The 6,000-nt window shown below is 43.8% G+C and overlaps 1 protein-coding gene across 1 annotated transcript in view; it reads left to right on the top strand.

Moving 5' to 3' along the window:
• Positions 1–3,930: 3,930 nt before the first annotated feature.
• Positions 3,931–6,000, top strand: part of osbpl3a (oxysterol binding protein-like 3a) — a 147,027-nt gene continuing 144,957 nt past the window's right edge. Inside the window, exon 1 of the mRNA XM_084313667.1 lies at positions 3,931–4,024. The gene's annotated coding sequence lies outside the window, so the exon portion shown is untranslated. The remainder of the gene's footprint in view (positions 4,025–6,000) is intronic.

Genomic DNA, 6,000 nt, shown 5'->3' with positions numbered 1-6,000 from the left:
CTTCTTCTTCTTCTTCTTCTTCTTCTTCTTCTTCTTCTTCTTCTTCTTCTTCTTCTTCTTCTTCTTCTTCTTCTTCTTCTTCTTCTTCTTCTTCTTCTTCTTCTTCTTCGTGTGCTTTCCGGCAGACTGGACACCTTTCGGGGTATTCTCCACTTGCACAATCTGAAAGTAGGCACTTCCGGCTGACTTCCGGTTGCCAATGGTACTTCCTGTCCCATCCAAATACATTGGTTTTAGCTACTTTTCTCCCCTTATTTAAACGACTTTGTCGTCACAGAGAGGCAATGAAACGTTTGTATTATTATAGTATAGAATGTATTTAATAAGCAAACGTTTGTCAGCAGGGTTTTTGGGCTGTATTTCATGTAAAAACGTTTACTGTTAGTTTCCTTGCTCAGCCAGCATTAGCCTTCATTAGCTAACAGAAGCTAGTGGTTAAACAGGCCGGATTAGCTTTGAGCTAACTATCTTTCCCGACCCATGTATTCATTCCATTCTAAACATAACGTTAGTTTACAAAACATGACCCGTCTATATAACGTTGAGGAACAAATTATATAGACGGGTAATGTTTTGAACAACTAACGTTACGTTTAGAATGGAATGCATCGGCAAAGATCGTTAGCTCAAAGCTATTCCGGCCAGTTTATCAACTTCCTGTCATTTAGAAATATGATTTTATAGTGAAAATCATTACCAAAACGTCCGGAAAAACCTCACGGGAGCATTATAGACTGTCATACAAATGTACAAATGCTATAAGGTGGCAAGAAATGCACTATAAACAATACTTTGCGGCGTCGTTTCTTGAGGCTAATGATGGCTAACAGAAGCTAGCGCAAGAAACGACACCGCAAAGTATTGTTTATAGTGCATTTCTTGCCACCTTATAGCATTTGTACATTTGTATGACAGTCTATAATGCTCCCGTGAGGTTTTTCCGGACGTTTTGGTAATGATTTTCACTATAAAATCATATTTCTAAATGACAGGAAGTTGATAAACTGGCCGGAATAGCTTTGAGCTAACGATCTTTGCCGATGCATTCCATTCTAAACGTAACGTTAGTTGTTCAAAACATTACCCGTCTATATAATTTGTTCCTCAACGTTATATAGACGGGTCATGTTTTGTAAACTAACGTTATGTTTAGAATGGAATGAATACATGGGTCGGGAAAGATAGTTAGCTCAAAGCTAATCCGGAAGGGCAGCTAACAGTAGCTACTGTCTAACTGTGATGCATTTTCTGTTTGCAGTCCAATGTTCACCAAAACACACACCCACACACGTTATAATTTGTTCCTCAACGTTATATAGACAGGTCATGTTTTGTAAACTAACGTTATGTTTAGAATGGAATGAATACATGGGTCGGGAAAGATAGTTAGCTCAAAGCTAATCCGGAAGGGCAGCTAACAGTAGCTACTGTCTAACTGTGATGCATTTTCTGTTTGCAGTCCAATGTTCACCAAAACACACACCCACACACTTATAATTTGTTCCTCAACGTTATATAGACAGGTCATGTTTTGTAAACTAACGTTATGTTTAGAATGGAATGAATACATGGGTCGGGAAAGATAGTTAGCTCAAAGCTAATCCGGCCTGTTTAACCACTAGCTTCTGTTAGCTAATGAAGGCTAATGCTGGCTGAGCAAGGAAACTAACAGTAAACGTTTTTACATGAAATACAGCCCAAAAACCCTGCTGACAAACGTTTGCTTATTAAATACATTATATACTATAATAATACAAACGTTTCATTGCCTCTCTGTGACGACAAAGTTGTTTAAATAAGGGGAGAAAAGTAGCTAAAACCAATGTATTTGGATGGGACAGGAAGTACCATTGGCAACCGGAAGTCAGCCGGAAGTGCCTACTTTCAGGTTGTGCAAGTGGAGAATTGCTGCCTAACAGATTTATCTTCTCACAAATTCTCTTCTCCTTCTACTCTACCGCCATCTACTGGAATCCTTCCTCCCCCACATTGTCCAATGACGTGCAGCTAACACTGCTTCCTCCTGACTGATTCCCCCTCTGTGATACATGCTTCGCCCCCCGTGGCCTGACTCTGACCCACTCGCTCACTCACACCCCCCTTCTCTAACGCTACCTGATCAGCCACCCTGTTTAACTCCCTCATAACATCCTCCACTGTCAACCCCTTCATCCCCAAGTGTCCCACTGCTGCTAGAACTATCTAGTCCTCTCTGTCCTACTGCTAACCGTCGCCGTTTTATTCACCACTCCTGCCACAAAGGCCACCATATCCAACTTCTCCCTAAACACCCTCTCTTTCTCCACCTGAACTCCCTCTACCGACAGATGCCCTTTCCTAAAACCCTGCCCCCTATCTTGCTTTCCCTGATCCTCCTGCACTATCCTTACTGCCAACTGCCCTTCTCTAAACCCCTGTCCCTTGTCTTGCTGTCCCTGTCCTACCTTCCTAGCTGCCTCCGCATATGAAATTCTACCTTCCTTTCGCACCTGCTGGACCATTACCTCTAGTTTCATCGCCTCACAACCCCAATACGCTACACTATGCTTCCCACCACAACTACAACACCTCGGCTCCACCCCCTGTTCACACTCCCCATACTTATGCTCCCCACTACACCTACCACATCTCTGTCCCTTCCTACACCACTTAGCTACATGTCCAAACTCCTGGCACCTGTAACACCTCAACGGATTTGGCACAAACTCCCTAACCCTATATGCCAAATACCCTAAAAATACCACTCTCGGACTAACCTCACCCTCAAACTGAACGACTATGGTCCCTGTCTCCTCCTTCTCTGCCCCTCTCTTCATCCTCTCTACACTCTTAACTTTCCCATTACGTTCATCACTCCTCAAATCCCCTAACAGCTGATCCATACTAACCTTAATTGGAATTCCACCAATCACCCCCTTGCACCCACTATCCCTTTTCTCCCCTACTATCCCTACCCCACAGACCTTCACTTTTCTAATGCTCTTCAATTCCCTTGCCCTCTCTACCTGCACTACACTTACACACCCTATAAACAAGTTCCCATCCCCCAACACCTTTCCGTACCTTACCTCACCTAACTGCGCTTTAATGAGCTTTGACAGCTGTTTCGGCTCTATATCCCTAACTCCATCTTCTCCCTCAAATCGCACCACTACATTCAACCCTACAAAACCCTTTCCTCTACCCTCATCCTCTGACCCACTCAAGCTATCTCCCCTCTCTTTCTTCCGCTTACTCCCCTTCCCCTCACTTTCCCTATACTCTTCTTCCCCACCTCTTTCCACTCTTCTCCCCCACTCTCTTCCCCAATACACTCCATACTGGCCCCACCCGTCCCCTTCCCGTCGTCATGGCCATTCTCATCCCTACCGCTATCTCCCTCGCCCTTCTCACACCATTTACTTCCATCACGATCCTCCCAATACCCTGGATAGCCGTTCACAGGCCGGGGCCACCAATCGATAGGTTCCCGCTGTTTCTGACCTCTCACAGGCATAGCCACATCCTCCGCCCTTCACCACCGACTACTACCCCCACACATGTCTTCGCTGCACAGTTCCGACGGACGCAGACGCCGCCACTCGGCGCACCTCTCAAAATCCATCTTCCCACATGAACAAACCGCACTTCTGTCTCCCTCTCCAAACAACAGCCGCCCCTCACGAACACGCGGCATGGCCTGGCTGCCACTCCCTCTCTCCCTCCCTTCTCACCTGGTATCTTTTTTCTTTTAAACATTTTTTTTTATAAAAAGGTTTTCTGTCCACGTCACTACGTGGTCCTGTCTGAAAACGTGTCCCGCCCCTCCTTTTACCTTTGCTGACAGTCGTTTCTTTTCCCCCTCTTTCCTCGAGCGCCATTGGCTCCGTCAAACCTCACTCACCCGGAGCTCAGCCCCGGCACGCCCCCTCCCCTCGTCACAATGCTTCCACTCGCTCACCGAGCCGCACGGAGCCGCCGCGACATCCCTCCTCAACTATCTCTCTCTGGATATCATCATGAACTAGTTTCCCACCTCAGACGCGTAAGAGACTCTTTTAATATTTTGTATTGTGTACGTAATGTGTGTCTTGTTGTTTTCGCTGTGCCGTCCCGTTTCGAATATGAAGAGTTGACAACACCGCTCTCTCTCTCTCTGGTCGGGGCTGCTGCCTGTCATGTGGAACTGACTGCTGCTGAAATGTCGCTTTCGATAGAATTATTAATGGGACTTTCAGCGCCAGGCAGGCGGGGTGTCGTCTGTCACTCGATCCTCCTCGCTATCTCCTCTCTGTCCGATCAGATGGCTATATATCGGACTTCACGGTTTCTTTTTCCTCCTCCTCCTCTCGCTCGAACACATGTCATATCTGAACATTGTGTCTCTGCGCCGACAGGGGTTTGTGATTGTGACTTGCTGTGTTGTTGGCAGAGGAAGCTGTGCTGCTCTGCTCGCCTCAGGTTTTTAAAACCCTGGCCACCTGTGGATCCATCTAGTGTCTTCTTGACTTGAGACACAGTCTCTTCCACACAATTCACTATGAATTGAAAATGGGGGACCCTGATGTAAACAAGACAAACGTCTTTTTCTGGTCTGCATCCCCTTAACAATTGTGTGTATTGAGCTGTACTGTTCTGTACCCATTCTGCAATATGTTAAATAAAGTTTTCATTCATTCATTCATTCACACAGTCTCTTCCACACACTCTTCGAATGTTCCATATTATAGAGGAATTGGTCCCCCAGTCAGTAGTAGACAACTTTCACTTTTTCATTTTGACCTGGTTGAATGAATGAAAACTTTATTTAACAGATTGCAGAATGGGTACAATACAGTACGGCTCAATACACACAATTGTTTAAGGGGATGCAGACCAGAGAGAGACGTTTGTCTTGTTTATATCAGGGTCAGATATTTATATTTTCAATTCATAGTGACATTTATGACATACACAACATGCATGACATCATGACATTTATGGCATAGGGACATACATGACATACATTTATATAGTACTGTTACATTTGTGACATAAATATGATATGCAAATATACAGTACTGTTGCGGTTCCATATTATAGCGGAATTGGTCCCCCGGTCAGTAATAGACAAACGTTCACTTTTTCATTTTGACCTGGTTAACGTGATACTAGTATTCTGTTCCATGGGCAGGACGTTGTAATAACTGTAGCATATATATACCTCTCTTAACCCCAATTGTTGTCAGTGGTGTTATGTTACGTATACATAAGTAAGGGGAAGTAACGGAGGATTACATGTAACTGGATTACAGTAAAACATAAAAGAATACAATTGGTAAGCGTAATCATTTACAGTTAGTCTATTGAGGGAAAAACAACACAGTAGCCTAATCAGTTTACATAAAACCTACTGTTGAAAAAGTAGTGATTAGCCTACTTGTTGTGTAGAACAGAAGCATACAATTTTGAAAGGGCATTCTGACAGTGAGATCACACTACTATGAAATATTATGTTAGCCTAATCATGGTTGGAGACGATGATAATTATGATACTTTGAGACTTTATTAACAGATTGCAGAATGGGTTGGGTACAATACAGTACGGCTCAATACAAACAATTGTTAAGGGGATGCAGACCAGAGAACATCAGGGTCCCCCATTTTCAATTAAATTGATATATACTGATAATATATGTTTGTACATTGTAATACATTTTCCGTCTTACCCCCCAATTCTGTGCCTTTAAGAGGCAAAGTAATCGAATGTTATCAGGTTATGTTACTGTGTCAAGTCAAGTCAGTTTTATTTGTATAGCACATTTCCAGGCAGCGGCAGCTGACACCAAAGTGCTTCACAAGCAGGTTGATAAAAACAAATGAGTGTGAGGCAATATGGTGCAAGATATAAGATTAAAAACATAATAAAGCAATGAAAGTAATAAAAACTGGTAGGACACAGTGAAACAAAGAGGATAGAAGGGTCAGGGGTCTAGTGGTAGTTAAGTAGGGGGGAAGGCCAAGGAGAACAGGTAGGTTTTC

Source organism: Notolepis coatsorum (genome assembly GCF_963971535.1).
Source record: "Notolepis coatsorum genome assembly, chromosome: 4".
NCBI classification, from domain to species: Eukaryota; Metazoa; Chordata; class Actinopteri; order Aulopiformes; family Paralepididae; genus Notolepis; species Notolepis coatsorum.
The sequence above is the reverse complement of the archived record's forward strand: the minus strand, read 5'-3'. Positions and strand labels throughout refer to the sequence as shown.